We start from the raw sequence: 19,280 nt of genomic DNA on the forward strand, positions 1-19,280 counted from the left end.
AGGAGCAGCACCCTTTTCAGTCACTCAGTGCTTCAGGGGACAGGCCACCATCGCTGAGCCTCTGTAAAGCTTGCTCCGAGCAAGTGATATTCTTGAGGAACCCTCCTAGGCACCACGACACTGATCGTCTGCCTGTCCTGTTGTCGCCTGTACCTACCCATAAGCTCACCCAGCCCGAGCTGTTTCTGCCCAAGGTGGCCACAGAAGAGACATGTGCTCCACGACACCGTAGACTGTCCAGTTCTGGGCTCCCCGGTTCCAGAAGGACAGGGAACTGCTGGAGAGGGGACAGCAAAGGGCCACCAAGATGACGAGGGGACTGGAACATCTCTCTGATGGGGAAAGGCTGAGGGACTTGGGTCTTTTCAGTCTGCAAAAAACTTGACCGTGGGAAGTTCCATCTCAAGACGAGGAGGAACTTCTTTGCTGTGAGGGTGGCAGAGCCCTGGCACAGGCTGCCCAGAGAGGTGGGGGAGTCTCCGTCTCTGGAGACATCCCAACCCCGCCTGGAGGCGTCCCTGTGCCACCTGCTCTGGGTGACCCTGCTCCGGCCGGGGGTTGGACTGGGTGATCTCCAGAGGTCCCTTCCAACCCTACAATTTTGTGATTCTGTAGAGCCCCGATAGACCTCTAACGGCCAGGTGAGGGCTTCGGCTCAGTCTATCACCCTGCCGTTGGTTTCAGTCGGCGTCGCGTTGGACACTAACTCTTTGCGATGTGTTTTACTTCTCACTTCCCCACTTTTTTTTTTTTTTTTTTTGCTTTTTTGGTTTAATGCAGGCCTTTCCACGTTACTTTAACAAAGTTTTATGTCTTTTAATTTTCTTTTATTACTTTGTAGCCGATTTCCAACTGCTTCACGAGACAAGTCAATGAGACAGAGCTCCTTATAAACCTGCATCCATCAATGCCTTGTTTTACTCTCTTTCATCTCTAACTACTCTCCAATCACTTGGACAACTGATGCTTCTGAGCTTGCAATTAGACCCATGCTTTCTGCTTCTGATGAAGGAAGATTAATTAAATCAGTGCTTTTCAAGACTAGAACAAATGCGGGAACATTTTCGGCAATTTTCTCCTTCCTTTAAACCTGTAGCCTATTAATTTAAGACACCTGGCACAGAACTAACGTTTTGCCCTGATAGAAAACAATAAACTGAGATTTATACACTGGAGCCTTCTGGAAAGACTTCTTTTTCCTTTCCCAAAATGCAAATTACGGAATAAAACGACAGGAGATCAGGGGAAAAGTTTATAACCTTTCATCCGAAGAGTAAGACAGACTTCTACAATGAACCTTCCGTTTTTTAACCACACCTAAAAGAGAGAGAGGGTAACAGCGATACACCGGTATCGTTATTTGTCTCACGGAGCATTCAGACTGCTCTATCGTGTGAAATTCCCCGTTATGCCAGTGCCGTGGGCGTCCATGTGCGCGTTGAAGAGCATATCTCAGAGAGGCTGGAGCCTAAATAAACGAGACGAAATGGGTGCGATTCCTGTTGTGTAGGCAAAGAACCGGAGTCACGGCAGGATTTTAGATCTAGAGCATGGGAAACCTGGCTAAGAGGCAACAAGTCAGAGGCGAGTGAGCGCTGGTGTGCTGCAGAACAGGATCCTGAGGCTCTCTATACCTTAAATTTTCCTTCACGAGGGTGGTAGGCACCTCGGTCTTGATCCCTCGAGAGAGTGGGTGCTGTCTCTTCTCCCGTCCTCTTCGCTAGAGCCTGTTACTCGTCTGCTCCTGCGCTCAGGCTTTGAGGCCAATAAATAAATTTGAGTGCAATTCTGCCCAGGGCGACTTCCCCACCGTGGGCTCCGTTGCGATCGCTACAGGCAACACCAAACCCTCCCCTCTTTAAGTCCTGGAGAGACTTTTCCAGTTCATTTGCACCTCTGGTGGCAGCGGGTTTTAAGTAACTTTGGGGGATTTTCAAGAGGCCGATTCCCCTTTGCTGGGTCTGAGAGCAGCTCGCGCCTGTTCGTATGTCGTGCTTCTCCAAGACAGGTTTTCTGGGGAGAAGAGGAGATCAGTTGATCTTTTTTTACAGTCTATTTTTGTGAAGGAACATCAGAGATAACAAAAGACTAATTATTTTCCTACATTGGCAGTTGCTAAGATGGAAGTTCTAGACACCGCAATTACCTTGTGACAGGTATTCTCCATTTTTACTAATTACAGGATATTTAAGACCTTTGTGTTCAGGGTTGGTTGTCCGTGTCCCAACTGCTGATATCATGTGAACTTCTTCGTTTCTGTGGTCACTGCTGGGCATTCAGTGAGTCTCTGCTGTAGCCAAAAAGAAAAGTGCGACTTAAAAAATCCGGATGGGAGTCGTCCCGTCGGATGGAATTCACCCGAGTGGGGTCCAGTAGATTTTCCTGTGCGTTGTTAAGTCGTTTAGATGTGAAAGACCTAAATCCTCCTGTTCTCCTCGTGTTTCTGTTGGCTGGTGTTCACGAACCGGCCGGAGCCGGGTGTTCGATGAGACGGTTTTGGCTGTTGGGTTTGGGTGGCAAATTCGAGCAATGCTTTTAGGAGATACGTCTGTCTCTGCGCCTCTGCGTCCATCTGATAACCGTGGCTGGGTGGTTCCTCAGTAGATGTAATTGTATTTTTAATGATCGTACATGTGGAAATATATTCCTGCCATCTTCTGTGTAAGTACCAGTGACCGGGCACCTGTACTGAAGAGTACCGCAGGTCATTTTCATTGATTTAAGTATCTTATAAACGACGCAATAAGCCACGTATACTGCACAAACCCTTGTGAGACATTCGCTCTCTAGTTCCCAAAAGCTTTCCCATGCCCTTTCAGCACTAGCACTTCGTTATCGATCTCTTGGTTGGTGTGGGTGCGGTTTACGCAGTTCTGTGGAATTTACACCCGTTGCCACCGCCGGTCCCCTCGCTGGTTTGTTGGTATCAGCCAGAGTTGCGTTTCGGGAGCTCGGGAACAGCTTTGGGCGCTGGTTTGCCAGTCTTAAAACGGGCAGAGTCTCTGGTGGCATCTGCTGTCCACCCATAACCTGCTCGTTGCAAGGGTTGGCTCCAAACACCGCTCTGATGGTGGCCCACGTGCCGTTTTTGCTGGCCCAGCCCGCCTTTGCGTGGCAGAAACCTGTGGAAATTAATGTCCTTTCTTTTTGGGAGCGGGCGAGATGATAAGCGTATTTGTCGACGTCAGGTGTTGCGTTTCCAGAGACACAGACGGCATGCGAATCCCTGCAATTTCAGAGGGTTTGTTGAAGCCTTCCCTACTTGTCCACACTGCAGGAACCGTTTGCAGAAGATTTAGGGCTGCTTTCTTCGCAGAGAAAGATACAAGAAGAGGGAAAGAAAAAAAAAAAAACAAAAAAAGGCAAGCCAAACGTGTGTCGGTTCCAAGGCAACGTGCTATTTTATTACCGTCAGCAAATTTTCCCCGGGTCTGCGTTCCAGCTCCCCGCCACAGTCGGTGAGATCTGACAGCGCTGAGCACAAAGACAACTGGGTTTTTAAGCTGTGATTTTTATTTTTTTTTTTAATTTATTTATTTGTACCTGTGTTACGAGGCATGGAGAGCGCTGGTGAAATACTACATGCACGTACGTCCCTTATCTGGGATGCTTGGAGACGTTTGGGTTCCTCGCAGTGATCTTTGATTAGCTGGAAGCAGAAGAGTTCCCCAGATCTTAGTTAATTGAAACACTCATCAAGTAACTACATTCATAAATGAGTCGTTTGTAACAAAGACAGCAAGGAAAGGGAGCTTGGCAGGAGCAACGGCGAGAATTGCTAATACGTACCTGGGCTCCTCCAAGCGCGCAACACGCACGGACACGCATCAGAAATTCCCCGGCGCCGCGAAAATAAGCGCAGTGGTAGCAGATGGATCAACGCAGCTAATAGGATGTGATACGGTTTTCAGTTTGGTGGCAATCTTGGAAAATTCAGTAGCGTATCAAAAGTCTCTGATAATCGATACCAGTCCGTTGGGCCCAGATGTTGCCACTTGAAGGCACTTGGCTCATGGCGGGAAGACCCTACAGAGCCTGAGTAGGCTGCCCTCCGATTTTAGTCGTTTACACCTCTAAGCATTAAAATATTAATTTCAGTCTTTGATTCTTTGCCTCTTCCGTATCATTTGTAATCTCTCCAAGGTCAGAAGGTGCCTCTTATTCTGGGTACGTGCGGTGTTTATCATCGGAAGACCTGCGCCATGAAGTCTGCCTTCGCGTTGCTGCAGTCTAAATATAGACATAACGAAGCGTGTCAGGGTTGTAAACCATCGTTATCTGTAAGCAAAATGTTTTCCAGTCCACAGATGAAAGCGCTTCTCAGTGCAAGGCATTGCTGTTACTGGAAGTTACTTCTTGTTGGGCTTTATTGGATTTTTTTTACAATAATTTTGAATATCTTCTCTGTTTTTCTGTCTAATGTTTCACGTGGTGTACCCAGACACGTAGATAACACACACACTAACTCTTGCCACAGTTTGTGATTTAGAAAATAGTGTAATGCTATTCAGTATTTTCCATAAAAAAACCTTCTCTCTGGAGTCTTGCACTGCACCGCCCATGCGAAATGCTGAGGTTTCTTTTAAAATTACATCAATGTTGCAGCTGAAAAAAACCCCACGTGCTAATCAAAGGTCAGGACCAGTTTGTATCTGTGGATCTGAAGAAGTTTGGGAAAGACTTTTCGTGTTGGGGGGGGCTGAGGCATCAGTGGGCAAAATGGTTCGTGTATGATTACTGTATGTGACTACATAATTTGGTTTTCCCTTCTTGGCACCAGAAGCGTTGGCCGTGTTGGTTCCATCCTTGGTGGGCTCCTCTTTTGCTTTCCTATCGAGGGAGCCGCACGCTGTCGGGGCAGCCCCCGGTGTCAGCACAAGCTGGGGATGGAGGGAGGGATGGAGAAGGATTGCGGAGAAGGACTTGGGGGTGTTGGTGGATGAGAAGCTCAACACGACCTGACAACGTGCGCTGGCAGCTCAGAAACCCCCCGCAGCTTGGGCTGCCTCCCCAGCAGCGTGAGCAGCAGGGCACGGGGAGACCCCCCCTGCAGCGCTGCCTCCAGCGCTGGGGCACCAACAGCAGAAGGACACGCAGCGGGGACGGAGGAGGCCCCGGAGATGCTGGGAGGGCTGGAGCCCCTCTGCTGTGGGGACAGGCTGAGAGAGCTGGGGGGGTTCAGCCTGGAGAAGAGAAGGCTCCGGGGAGACCTTGGAGCCCCTTCCAGTCCCTAAAGGGGGCCTACAAGAAAGCTGGGGAGGGGCTGTTGGCAAGGGCATGGAGCCATAGGCCGAGGGGCAACGGTTTAAACTAGAGCAGGGCAGGTTTAGATGAGCCATTGGGAAGAAGTTCTTTCCACTGAGGGTGGTGAGACACTGGCCCAGGTTGCCCAGAGACGGGGTGGAGGCCCCATCCCTGGAGACATTCAAGGCCAGGCTGGATGAGGCTCTGAGCGACCTGATCGAGTTGTGGATGTCCCTGCTGACTGCAGGGGGGTTGGACTAGAGAGCCGGGGGGTGGTGTTAGCCCCCTAATTTGGCAGGTTAGACTCAACGCTGGAGTTTAATGACAATTTAAATCTCTCTCGCGCTCTGATGCGGAAATATTAAGGCTTTGATCAAGGCTTTTCTGTCTTTCAGCTCTTTCGCAGGGCCGGCGCAGAGCCGATTCTCTCCTAATGAACCAGGGGACCCGAGCGTTTAGGACATCAAAACTAGGCAAATTCCCTTTTTCTTTCATTTTTAAGCCCTCCAGTCCGCGGTTTAAACCTGCCCTTTTCGTGCTTCTTCACGGTTCTTGTTGTGAACGAATAAAGCAATTAGGGATATTGGGTTCGTAAGGCTAATAATAATTAATGCATTGATTGAAAACAAGAAATGATGCAATTGGAGCAGAAGAGAAACCCGAACCCTTTTCTACAGGAGGCTGTTTCCTGGGAGGTTTCCTCCCGTTACAGAAATATTTACTTGCAATCAGAAAAACATTTCTTTCTAGTGGAAGAATAAAAAAATCATTTTCTCCGCTGCCTAATGGGCAGAGGCATATGTTTTTAATAAACATATGGGAGGATATTTTTTCCGCAGTCAGGAGTTAGTATTCAGGAGCTTCGCAATGCTTATAAATCTCCACGCTTTTTTCTTTCTTTTTATTTAATTAAGGCAATTTTCAGTCCGCGTCCTCCGAAGTCCTAGTGGTTTCACTGCATCTTTCCGTGATCGTTCAGGCTGTGTGACTGTTGTCAGCGGCTCGGCTTTAATTAGGATGGGGTTCCCCTGCCCTGCGGAATTTCCCTCTTTCCCCATCGTGGCAGGGTTTTTCATTTGCGATTTTTTTTTTGGACGGGACCTTTGGTGGAGGGAACCCGCTGTGGGCTTTCAAACTCCGTTGTCTTCCCGTGATGTCCTTGCCCCCGCTGTAAGAGCCCCATCGTGAAAAGAGTTACATCCTTGGGATCCCGTTCTCTTCCATGTTGTCGTGGTTTTCCAGAGGGATTTTTTGAGGCTCTGATCCTCGGTCGATGGCTTTATAAACAGCTTTTGCACCAGTTGGCTCAGCATCATAAGGCAATAGGACAATATTTGCTTTACAAATGCAGAACCAAATGATGGTTTTTGCTGTAAAGACTGAGCAGCCTACCATCTTGTAGCATCTTTCCACCTCCCCGCGTCCCTTCCCCGTCTCCCCGTGTCCCTTCCCCACCTCCCAGCTTCTCTCTTCCATCTCCCCACGTCCCTCCTCCATCTCCCCGCATCTCTCCTCCGTCTCCCAGCTTCCATTCTCCATCTGCCCGTGTCCCTTGTCCATCTCCCAGCTTCCATTCTCCATCTCTCACTTTTTCTTCTCCATCTCCTTGCGTTCCTTCTCCATCTCCCCGCGTCCCTCCTCCATCTCCCTGCATCCCTTCTCCATCTCCCACCTTCTCTTCTCCATCTCCTCACATCCCTCCTTCCTCTCCCAGCTTCTCTCCTCCGTCTCCCTGTGTCCCTTCCCCATCTCCTGGCATCCCCTCCCTGTCTCCTGCATCCCTTCCTCATCTCCCAGCTTCTCTCCTCCATCTTCCCGCGTCCCTTCCCATGTCCCTCCTCCCATCTCCCCACTTTTATTCCCCATCTCCCAGCTTCTCTTCTCCATCTCCCCACATCCCTCCTCCATCTCCCCGTGTCCCTTCTCCATCTCCCAGCTTCTCTCCTCCATCTCCCCGTGTCCCTTCCCCGCCTCCCCGCATCCCTTCCCCACTTCCACACATCCCTCCTCCATCTCCTCACATCCCTCCTCCATCTCCCACCTTCTCTTCTCTGTCTCCCCACGTCCCTTCCCCACCTCCCAGTGTCCCTTCCCCACCTCCTCGTGTCCCTCCTCTGTCTCCCAACATCCCTTCCCCACCTCCCCGCATCCTTTAGCCTCCGATGGACTGAGGTGCCCGTAAGCAGCCTCTGGCCGGGCTGGAGGGAGATGCTGGGATGGGTGGATGGGATCCTGCTCTCCCTTTCCCTCCTCATTCCTTTTTATTCCCAGCACAGCAGCGTTATTAGCAATGAAGTTTTCATACTTTACAGTGAGCCCAGCCAGGTCACGATGTGTTATAAATCTTTGACAAGTCAAGCGCTGCTTCTTGCTGGGTACAGTATATGCTTGGCCCCATTAAGAATAATGGCATGAATAACCATAAGCCATTAATTTTGACGAGATCAGGCCCGTATCACCTTAAAAAGAGCGCACTGGTACCATGGGAGACGTTTGGCTATTTCCGCCGTTCACTCCCTTAATGAATAAAACTCGGAAAGTAGCAGCAATTTGTCTGGCGGACACGCGAGAAACTTCATCCCGGTGGGAGGGGAAACACCGAGAAATTCCTGCCGGTGCTCCGTGGGTTTATTTCCTGCAATAATAAGGAATAAAAAGCCCCGCTTTCTCATTTGAGAGGAATCCACCAAGATGCCCAGGTTTTGGGGGTCTTACTCGATGGAGAGGCAGCCGGAACCCACTGCCCAACACCGAGACGTTAGAAGTATTTCCCTCTTTGGGAAATACTGGGAAATTTCCCTCCTTGGGAATTAATTCCCTCCTCCTCATTCTCTGTTGGCCAGCACCTTGCTTTTACCTGCCTGGGATTTTGGGTGCTCGTAGCTATTTTTTCAGATTTCCCTTTGAAAAAAAAGATCCCTTTTGTATTTTTTTTTCTCCGCGAGAAAAAAAAAAAAAAAAAAAAGAGAGAAAGGCCGGGAAGGTTTGTTCCCTTGGCTCTCGAATGCTTGGAGTGAAAAAAAATAAAAAACTAAAAAAAAAAAAAGGAAAATGAAAGGTGGAGGGAGGGCAGGAGGAGAGTTGCTGTCAGAGTCCTACATGTCGAGAGCGTTCTTTGTAAGGCCGCGGGTATCGGAGCTGCCGCTGTCGTTTAGAGCACGGCATTGTTTTGTTTAAAAGCAGCATCTTTCCTCATTATTTTAAGCATTCCTGCGGAAGGCTGCTGCGCCTTCGGCCGGCTACGCCGAGTTCCTCATCAAAGTCAACACCGTTGTGCCGGCACCGAGGGGAAACGATGTGCAATTATGAGCTTTTCTCATCCCCTCTCTTCTCGTTTCCAGTGCTCCTCTGGGATCCGCGGCGGGGAATTAGGAGGGCAGGAATGGCAAAAAAGTATATTCTGTGGGATGGGAACGGAGCCTTTATGCCTGATTTGGAGGGTGATGGATGCCGCTGTAGCGGGCGCGTGGGTGCCTCGGTCTATGACATGGGTAAGGCCGGTGGGATGAGGATGCCTGACCTCGTCCCGCCGGGTCTGGGGCTTTTTGGAGGGATCCTGCTTCTCCCTGCGTGCGTAACTGTACCCTCCACACCTTCTTTTCCAGAGGGCCGCGTCCCTGGGAAGCTTCCGAACCGTCCCGTCTCGTGGTTGTTCCAAAGGACTCACGAATACATCGGCCCTTGGTGTAGAGGTAAGCAGGAGGCAGGCGAACTGACCGCCTGCCTTTTCTCTTCTTGTTTTCATTTCTGCACAAGGTAAAGGCAAAAATGGCCAAATATTTGGGGTATGGCTCATGCCTTTTATGTTTTCCCACAAACGGCATTTCCCGTGGTTCAGGAGCCAGGCTTTAAGGCAAAGGGGAAAGGACGGAAAGGTTTTAACCGACGTAATTATTTCCTAACGAGCCTGTGGTTTCTGGGTTTGGGGATTCGTTTATTCCTGTTATTCTCGCCTGTGGATGGGGCGGTGGGGGTTTTGGCGCGGTGGCCTGCTGCTCGCTTCTTTGGCGCTGCCAGAAACGCGCCGGGGTTCCAGGGTTTTTTCCCCTTGGGGTATTTGTCAGGCCCCGAGCAGCCCGTCTCGGATCAGACAGAAGTCGGCGCTTTCCCTCTGGCGTGGCTGCTGTCCAAGCATTTCAATACGGAATTTCCGCTAATTTGCAGAACGGTACCGTTAATTACCTGGAAGATCGACTTAGAGCTACCCCTTCCGTAACGTTCTTAATGCCTGCATTAACGACGCTGCTGCTCATTTGCAATTCTCGGTCGCTCACTGAAGTTAAGGTGATGTAGTCGATGCCCTCTGCTTGCTCTAAACATACCGTACCATGCAGAGCACGGCAGACAGTCATGGAATCATTGAAAGGTTCAGGTTGGAAGGGACCTTAAAGCCCATCTCGTTCCACCCCCTGCCCTGGGCAGGGACACCTCCCACCAGCCCAGGTTGCTCCAAGCCCCGGCCAACCTGGCCTTGAACCCCTCCAGGGATGGGGCAGCCACAGCTTCTCTGGGCAACCTGGGCCAGGGGCTCACCACCCTCACAGCAAACAATTTCCTCCCAATATCTCATCTCAATCTCCCCTCTCAGTTTAAAGCCATTCCCCCTCGTCCCATGGCTCCCCTCCCTGCTCCAGAGTCCCTCCCCAGCTTTCCTGCTCCCGTTCTTAATTTTTCCATTGAACTAACAACTCAGCTTTGATCAGAGCATCCTTAGAGGACAGGAATTATTGTATTCCACCTTGTGCACAACAGATCCCTGATGGCCCAGCACGGGCAGTTGGATGCTCTCCATCGGCCGGGCTTTCTCCTGGCCCCCGGAACTGGGATTGACGACTTACGGAAAGAGTAAATCTTCCTCCTGTCTTACGCTTGGCCACAAAGAATCATAGAATGTGTTGGGTTGGAAGGGACCTTTAAAGGCCATCTAGTCCAACCCCCCTGCCAAGAGCTGCAGCCGGTTTCCTCACCAGAATTTGGAGCCTGAGACAAGCTCCCCCCTCGCCGCCGGAGCCCTGGGAGGAGGGAGCAGCGGCACCCATCCGGCTCCTCTTCGGTGCCCGCACCAGGCAGCCTGTCACTCGCACCATCTCGGTACTTGCTCGGCATAATTTCCATCAGGTGAAGAGTAAGAAGATGGTTGTGCTTCGTCAGAAGACCGGCTATTCATCATGAGAGCTTCTGACAGCGGGACGCGGTTCGATTTGTTCCCCTAGGGCAGCTGCCAGCACGCTCCTCTCTAGGCAGCAGGAAGAAGAAAGAAAATTCAATTACTTGGTAGTTTCCCATCTACACACTCCTCCTTAAAATGATCGATGTAAAGTTGTGTCCACTGCGGGCGAGGAGCTGATGGTCTGGGATGGGGCAAGAAGTGGGGCCAGAGCTCCGGGTGACAATCCCGGGTGATGTTCAGCATCCAGCCCTGCTCTTCCGAGCTTTGTCAAAGCTGCTGACGGTGGCAAAGGCACCCGGCCGGCGCGGTTTATCACGGTCAACCCAGAGCCGGTTGTTTCAATGCCTCGTTGTCAGGTTGGTTCAAATGTTGTCACTGTTGTCACTGGTTCAAATGGAAAGGCACAACATGACCGAAGCCAGGCGTATACAGGTGCCAAAAAAAAAAGAAGAAAAAAAACAGGTGACAACTGACCTGGACTTCTCAATAACCCGAGGGACATCCTTGTCTGTGCTCCAAGTTGAGAAAACCCATCGAAGGTCAGCACGCGGGTCAGGATTTCAGCCAGCTGCCCGAGGAGAATTTCCTCTGGCTTCTCCCTGACAAGAGACAGGGGTACAAAAAAAACGTACAGCGACTTCTCTTCGAGCAATAGCCGTGGAAAATATTGTTCATCAGAGCTATAAAGGTTACCTCGGTAGAGAAATGATGTCTGCAGCTTTTTGGCTTGATATTCCTGCGGGCGATGGGTTTGCGAGGCCGTTGAAGGCAAGGAGGAAGAGCTGGCGATGGGCAAGGGGCAATGCAGGGCATGAATTGAGCCCTGAGGAGGCCCCATCTGGAGCACTGGGTCCAGTTCTGGGCTCCCCGGTTCCAGAAGGACAGGGAACTGCTGGAGAGGGGACAGCAAAGGGCCACCAAGAGGATGAGGGGACTGGAACATCTCTCTAATGAAAAAAGGCTGAGGGATTTGGGGCTTTTCAGTCTGGAAAAAGCCGACTGAGGGGGGATCTTATCAACGCTGATCAATACTTCAAGGGGGGGTGTCAGGAGGACGGGGCCAGGCTCTTCTCAGTGGTGCCCGGGGACAGGACAAGGGGTAACGGGCACAAACTTGACCGTGGGAAGTTCCATCTCAAGACGAGGAGGAACTTCTTTGCTGTGAGGGTGGCAGAGCCCTGGCCCAGGCTGCCCAGAGAGGTGGGGGAGTCTCCGTCTCTGGAGACATCCCAACCCCGCCTGGAGGCGTCCCTGTGCCACCTGCTCTGGGTGACCCTGCTCTGGCCGGGGCTTGGACGGGGTGATCTCCAGAGGTCCCTTCCCACCCCGGCCACTCTGGGATTCTATGATCGTCATTTTTCATCGGTTTTGGGGCTGCGTGGGGTGGATACAGGTTTGTAAAAGAGCTGGAAGCCATCCGGCGATGCGTTAAGATATTAAATACCATCGTTGTGCCGCACAAAACCAGCCACGTGCCAGCCTGGGGACGCAGAAAGTGCCGATACTCCGCACGAGATGAGCAAAGCGGAAGGATGAAGTGGGGGTGAAGCGACTATCGCAAGTCCTGACGCTCCCGTGTCTCGCTGCTGGCCATCACCAGACGACGAGAAGAAGGTCAGGCCTTGAAGTAGTTTACTCTATAATAACCTGGTGACAGGGAGAGTTTCCCAATGCTGCCGATTTCTCGGTCGTTGCTGTAGAAGGCCAGGGAGTCTCGGCTGGGAGCAGATCCCTCTGCGTGCTCAGCCCGTGAATCCTCTTCCATATTTCTAGGCTCAAAGCTCTGGGATTCGTAAGGGCACCCGATATTCTCTGCTGCTCGCCCGCTTCCACCTCTTCAAATAAATCGGTTCCAGCCCCCAAAAAAATCCAAGTGAGTGCTGGGAAAGGAGACTGGCGAACAACTGACAGAACAAACAAGATTCTTATTTAGTTTGGAGCTTGTTAGGTTACATTTGCATAGCTACAATGTCAGCTTCGTTATTCATGAGCATAAACTGCAGTGACCCCCACCTCCCCCCCTTGCAAACACCGGCTCCCAGAGTCCCAAGATTAGACGTCTTTCTTGCTGCTTTAAGCAATTTCTCTTTAAAAGGAGCACGGCGGAGTGACAGCCTGATTTTTTATTCATGTGTGGGTCTTTCCTAAGGCATAACGTTTACCACAGTACATCAAAATCCAGCTTGCAGGTCGGGGGGAGAAACAGCAAATGGTGGTTAAGAGGAGTTGAACGGTCACGTCCCTCCCCTGGTCCTGTCCTTTCTCGCCCAACATGGGGCAGGACATCCCCCGTCACACAGCGGCTCCTCTCCCACCGGGTGACACAGGTTTTACCCTGCGTGACATGGAAAAACGTCCCCAGGAGGGCCTGGTGCCCCAGGCAACGCATCCGATATCTACAGCTCCCTGAAAGGAGGGGGTAGCCGGGGGGGTTGGTCTCTTCTCCCAAGGAACAGGCGGTGGGACAAGAGGAAAAGGCCTCGAGTTGTGCCAGGGGAGGTTTAGGATGGATATTGGGGAAAATTCCTTCACGGAAAGGGTTGTCAAGCATCGGGAGAGGCTGCCCAGGGCAGTGGTGGAGTCACCATCCCTGGAGGGATTTAAAAGCCGGGCAGACGCGGTGCTGAGGGACGTGGGGTAGTGGGGGTTTGGGCGGTGTTGGGTTGATGGTTGGACTCGATGATCTGAAAGGTCCCTTCCAACCGAGGTGATTCTATGATTTGGGTTTTTGTCTCCAAACAGCGGGTCTGGAGAGCCCATCCCATGGCAGACGTTCCTGCTGGGAGAGGGGGAAACGTACGGCCCTTTGGAGGACAGACTGACCGCTCAAAAAGATCCTGTTCACGGGGAGAAACAGGCTGGAGTCGAGAGGATAAAGGCAGGTGGGTGCAGAGATACTCAACGGGGGAAATACCTGGCCAGGCAGCGGTAGGGCAGAACGGGACTGGAGCCCGCAGAATAAGCCAACGCCAAAAAAAGTAGCAGAAAAATGAATGCGGAAGGGTTTGAAGTAGAACATTGTTTGTAAGACATGGGATTCAGGGCCACCATGTATTTGGAAAGACGTCGGCAGACTGGGGAGCATGGGAGGGACCGGGACGGAGAAGGCAGCGAGGCCACAGCGGAAGGACAGATCACGGCTTGAAATACCTCCACGTGTTGCAAAGCCGGCGATCAGACACCGTAGTCACTAAGGCAATGAGGGTCTTGGCTTAATTTGCAATTAGGGGAGCTGCATTCCTACTTTAGGAAGATCCTCCTGGGAAAAGACGCTGAAGCCCTTTCACGGGAGTCTCGGACAAACATCTCTGGAGGCTGGGCCAGGGCAGGAGGAATCTCGGGGTCCATAAACACCAGGAGGAATGAGGGTCAGAACAGCTCCCTCTATCAGCACGTGGATTAGGCAATTAAAAAGATATTTTTGAAGGAGCCTCGCGTTGTTTTGGGACGGCGTTAGCGCTTTTAGCACCAGGAGCCAGGGGGGGATCAGACGCCGTCCTGGGAAGCGCTAACAATCGCGCAGCCGTTTGCTCTCGGTGTGAGGCACTCTCCCGCTCTCTTACCTGCAGAAAAAAAATGTAATCAACACAAATGGTACTAGGGGAAAACAATTAAACATCTCAAAAATGCTGGAGATTGCATTTAGGGCGCGACAGGCACAAAAGAGAGATGCTGAAAAGGGAGCGTTTCCCGTCGGCAAAAGCAGGACCGTGGTAGGACGCGAATTGCTGGGTATCGACCTTTCTTTGCTGTTTGGCAGTGAATAGAGGCAGGAACGCGCCAGCCCTGCTTCTCCCTGCACCGTCACCCCTCTGTGCCCCTTCGTAACTCGCAGAGGAGGGACCGGGGGGGTGAAATGCGGCGGCAGAGCCTTGGCACTGTCCTCGTGCCCGCCTTGTGCCCGGGTCTCATTGACGGCTACTTCCCTCCCTGAGAAACCGCACAGCGAAAGCAAATTTAAACTAAAAAACAGCAGAGGCTCAAGGGGAGTTATTTCTCGCGGGACTGGCTCAGATTTGCTCTGAATTTGGGCCGGTCGCAGCCACTCCGAGCTCCCCTGTGTAGGGGGTAAAACACTGTCACACGGGGGTGGAGGGAAAACGCAGCGTCTGTGGTGCCTGGTGGCCAAGTTATCGACCTGAATCGTAAAATGGTTTGGGTTGGAAGGGATGTTAAAGCCCACCCAGTGCCACCCCCTGCCCTGGGCAGGGACAACTCCCACCAGCCCAGGTTGCTCCAGGCCCCGTCCAACCTGGCCTTGAACCCCTCCAGGGATGGGGCGTCGTCCTGGTTTCGGCTGGGAAAGGGTTAATTTTCTTCCTGGTGATGGCTGGGACAGGAATGTCAATGGTACCTGTTGGGTTCAGTTGTTGCCAAGTGGTGGGCATCACAGAGGGGATACAAAAAACGGGAGTTCTCCAAGTCTTTACATGTGTTTTATAGCTGCTAAAATGGAGGATTTGGAATCACAGAATGGTTAGAGTTGGAAGGGACCTTAAAGCCCACCCAGTGCCACCCCCTGCCCTGGGCAGGGACACCTCCCACCAGCCCAGGTTGCTCCAAGCTCCGTCCAACCTGGCCTTGAACCCCTCCAGGGATGGGGCATCGTCCTGGTTTCAGCTGGGAGAGGGTTAATTTTGCTTCTGGTGATGGCTGGGACAGGAATGGCAGGAATACTTGTTGGGTTCAGTTGTTACTAAGCGATGTTTACACTTTTGAAGGACTTTTTCCAGCTTCCCGTAGAAGCCCAGAGAGAAGGATGGAATGGCCGGTGGAATAGCCCGTACCACAGACGTGATGTCTCGGTGGAGAAATGGGGGTTGGCCGGGGGCAGGAATCGGTGATCGCTGCTCGGGACGGTGCCAGTTCACCTGGCGGTGAGTGACCTGTGTCATTATTATTAATATTTTTGCATTTCTATTAAACTGTCTTTATCTCAACCCACAGGGTGGGGGGTTTCCTTCTTTTTTTCTGTCCTTTTTTTTCCCTCCCTCTTCTCCCCATCCTTCTGGGAGGGGGGTTAAACTACGACAGGCAACTACAGCTTCTCTGGGCAACTTGGGCCGAGGTCTCACCACCCTCCCAGGGAAGAATTTCTTCCTCAGATCTAATGAAAACTTCTCTTTTATTATCATATTAATCAAAGGGAATATATTCCGGAGATACGGGCGGTCACTTGTTATGAACAGAAACTTGCCTTAAAGCCTCTTTCTTTCTGCTCCAGCAGAAGGAATTCCAGGCTGGACCTGTCGCCTTGGCCAGGGCTGACCCACCGCTTCCCTTCCCTCTCGCCTGGTCCGTACGTGCCATCTGGTGGCAAACCGAAGGAAAGAAAACACGATTAAAATGACCTTAGTCAAGACAAAACTCTATTAAAAAACACTTTTTTAGAGATTTAGGTGAGATGTGAGGAAGGAATTGTTTGCTGTGAGGGGGGTGGGCCCCTGGCCCAGGTTGCCCAGAGAAGCTGTGGCTGCCCCATCCCTGGAGGGGTTCAAGGCCAGGTTGGCCGGGGCTTGGAGCAACCTGGGCTGGTGGGAGGTGTCCCTGCCCAGGGCAGGGGGTGGCACTGGGTGGGCTTTAAGGTCCCTTCCAACCCAAACCCATTTTATAATTCTGTAAAGGGAAGGGGCTGGACGAGTGGTCATCACAAATTTGGGGGCTTCCAGGAGAACGGGCTCTGCCCAGCAGCAATCCTTCGCAGCCCTGGTTCCATCCTCCATCGCGGGCGTTGGATCATTACGACTCTGATTGCTGGGAAAGATTTTTCCAGGGAGTAGTCATTTGTCTCTATAAAGATACTCTTGAGTTCTTGTTCTAAGAGTGGAAGACTAAGACAACCTGCAAGGCCTAGATTTTAAAGCTGCCCCTTTTTCTTTGCTTTCAATTGCTAGTTTTTCCTTGGGCTTTTCCTCCTTTGCTCTGGGCTTTTCCCCCTTTTCCCTGGGCTTTTACCCGGGCTTTTCCCCCTTAACTTCATATTTTTCCCCTTTGCCATCCCCTCAGTGGATAAATGAACTCAAGAGAAAGAGGAGAAACAACCAAAACTGGAAATCAAAGCCAATGGCCAGAAAAGGCCCTTATATTTTCTGTCTCCGAATAATTTATTTTGCTTCCCAATACAGGAAGAAAACAGGGAAATGGGTAGGGGGGGACTTGGGGTGTTTCTCTGTAAAATACGTTTATCAAATGTTAATTATAATGCCGTAATATTTAAGCTCAGAACGATGCAGGGGGTGTTTCAGCGCCCAGCGAAAGCTGGTTGCCAGCACCCAAGCGCCTTTCTGAAAAACACGGCGACAAAAAAGAGAGAGAGAGAAAAACGCAATATATTCTTATCCACTGGGAAATGACCGGGACTACAAGGAGAAGGGACGTGCTGAGACGAAGATGTCACCAGGCTGCGCTTCGCCCCCCCCGTGATGGCAGAGCGCAAGGCCGCGCGTCGCTTATTCCTTATTTATAGGTATTAAATAAGACTCGGCTAGAACATAGCTCTTGTGCTGACCCTCTGCAGATGGGTGAATTGCACCCTAAAGCAAATCGAGGAAACTCGTATTATTCATCAGCCGCTGTTAAGGGGGCGATGGCGGGCTGAGACGTTGCCCGTCTTGACTGAAGAGCAGCCGCTGGCCTGGGTGACTTCTCTTTGCGTAATTATACTGGAAATTCCATCCCACTGAATCTATTTACATTTCTAAATAAGAAAAAAAAAATATGTATATACATGTCAGGCTTTTTTTCCCAAAGCTTTCCATGCCGGATTCTGTGATTTTCATGTAGTCAGGAGTAGGGTTGGTTGCGAAACAATGGAAAAAAAGAAAGTTACGATTCGCGTTTGTCTCGTTTGGCAGCAGAAGGGAACTGGGCGCTTCTCCTGGGGTTTTTTAGGATGTTGAGATGGGATGAAACAGGCTCCTGCCCTCCCCAGGGGGGATTTGGCCTTTGTGGGCTTGATCCTAGTCCTGTAAATCCTTGGGAAGGAGAAGGTGGAGTCTCCTGGGTGGCATTTCCAAGGAGCACCGGGATGTGTGGGTGCGAGGGGAGCAGCTCCCAGTACGTGACGCTGAAAAGAGACAGATCCTTGGGGAGACCTTCCAAGACCTCCCAAATGCTTGGGGAGACCTTCCAAGACCAGCTTGGCTTGGCTCTATAATTTATTGATGACTTTAAGCACTAAAACAGTAATGAGGATCCAGAGAAAGTCTTCTGATAATAAAAACAGCACTCAGGAGAAACCATTAGATCAGAGAAATGGCCTTAAAAACTTGGGTATGAATATAAAAACTTAAGAATATGGATAAAAATGTATAGTCTATTATTTTGGAGCAACATGGTCTAGTGGGAGGTGTCCCTGCCCAGGGCAGGGGGGTTGGAACGAGGTGATCTTGAAGGTCCCTTCCAACCCAAACCATTCTGTGACAGCGCTGGCACCACCGCAGCTGGGTTTAAACTTGACCCTGGATAAATTTCCTAATGGAAAGTAGGAAAAGCCATCAGCACAGACAAGTGCGTGGGGAAGCGAGGGTCGGTCTCGCGAGGCCCTTTCTAGAGCAGTCTCCCGATTTTAACTTGATACCTCAACTTTTTTCTAGGTGTCGTCATCTCTTTTAATTAAATGCAGAGCGTTACCCTGCAGCACAGTCGCCCTGCAGTCCAAGCCCCGCTGTCGCCGGAGGCGGACGCTTGGCAGCGGCGTTCGCTGAAAGGACAGGAGGCAACAAATTGAAATCTTGAGATACAGGGACTCCATTTACACACGAGGGAAAGGTTTGGGTTTTTTTTAAAAAAAAAAATAAAAAGAAAGCTATCAGACACCGCAAGGGGATGTCCAGGGCGGTTGCGGTGTCTCTAGAGAAGTTGAGGTGTCTCTGTCCTTGGCAATACTCAAAACCCAACAGGACACTGAGGGGTTGGACTGGGGTTGAACTGTTTCACGATTTAGCAGCAAAACCTCCCATCGGGGAGGTAACGAAGATGACCCGAGGGCTGGAGCCCCTCTGTTGTGGGGACAGGCTGAGAGAGCTGGGGGGGTTCAGCCTGGAGAAGAGAAGGCTCCGGGGAGACCTTGGAGCCCCTTCCAGTCCCTAAAGGGGTCTACAGGAAAGCTGGGGAGGGGCTGTTGGCAAGGGCATGTAGCCATAGGATGAGGGCCAATGGTTTAAACTGGAGCAGGGTGGGTTTAGATGAGACATTGGGAAGAAGTTCTTTCCACTGAGGGTGGTGAGACACTGGCCCAGGTTGCCCAGAGAGGGGGTGGAGGCCCCATCCCTGGAGACATTCCAGGCCAGGCTGGATGAGGCTCTGAGCGACCTGATCTAGTTGTGGATGTCCCTGCTGACTGCAGGGGGTTGGGCTAGATGGCCTTTGGAGGTCCCTTCCAACCCAACACATCCTGTGATTCCGTGATCTCCGCATCCCCCTTCCCGGTTCTCCTTTAAGGCCCAGAGCGAGCGGCAGCAGAGGGCCATCACCTGCATCAGCGTCTGCAGCTGCGAAACGCAGTTCTCTGCAGCCCTCTAGTGCTTATTAAATTCGTAGAAAAAGCCAAGTTTGCAGCAGCCACGGGGGAAAAAAGGGGCCAGGAGAGCTGAGGGCAGCGGTGGGTGCAGAGCCCAGCCCCACCGAGGAAGGTGCAGGAGGAGGTTTGGGCTGGGGGCTCTCCCGGCCTCTCCCCAAGCAGGCAGAGACGCTGCCGGTTCTGCGTTACTGTCCCCAGCAAAACACTTTTTGGTGCCTCCTTTCACCGCTGCCAGAATCCCAATTGTCGTCCTGCCCCTTGTCCCCGCGGCTGAGAGGACGCGCATCTCCTGGCGAGGTGGAGCGTCTTCCCCAGCAGCTCACCCTACCGTCGGTATTTCAGGTA

The sequence above is a fragment of the Rissa tridactyla genome, chromosome 20, assembly GCF_028500815.1.
Source record: "Rissa tridactyla isolate bRisTri1 chromosome 20, bRisTri1.patW.cur.20221130, whole genome shotgun sequence".
Taxonomy (NCBI): domain Eukaryota; kingdom Metazoa; phylum Chordata; class Aves; order Charadriiformes; family Laridae; genus Rissa; species Rissa tridactyla.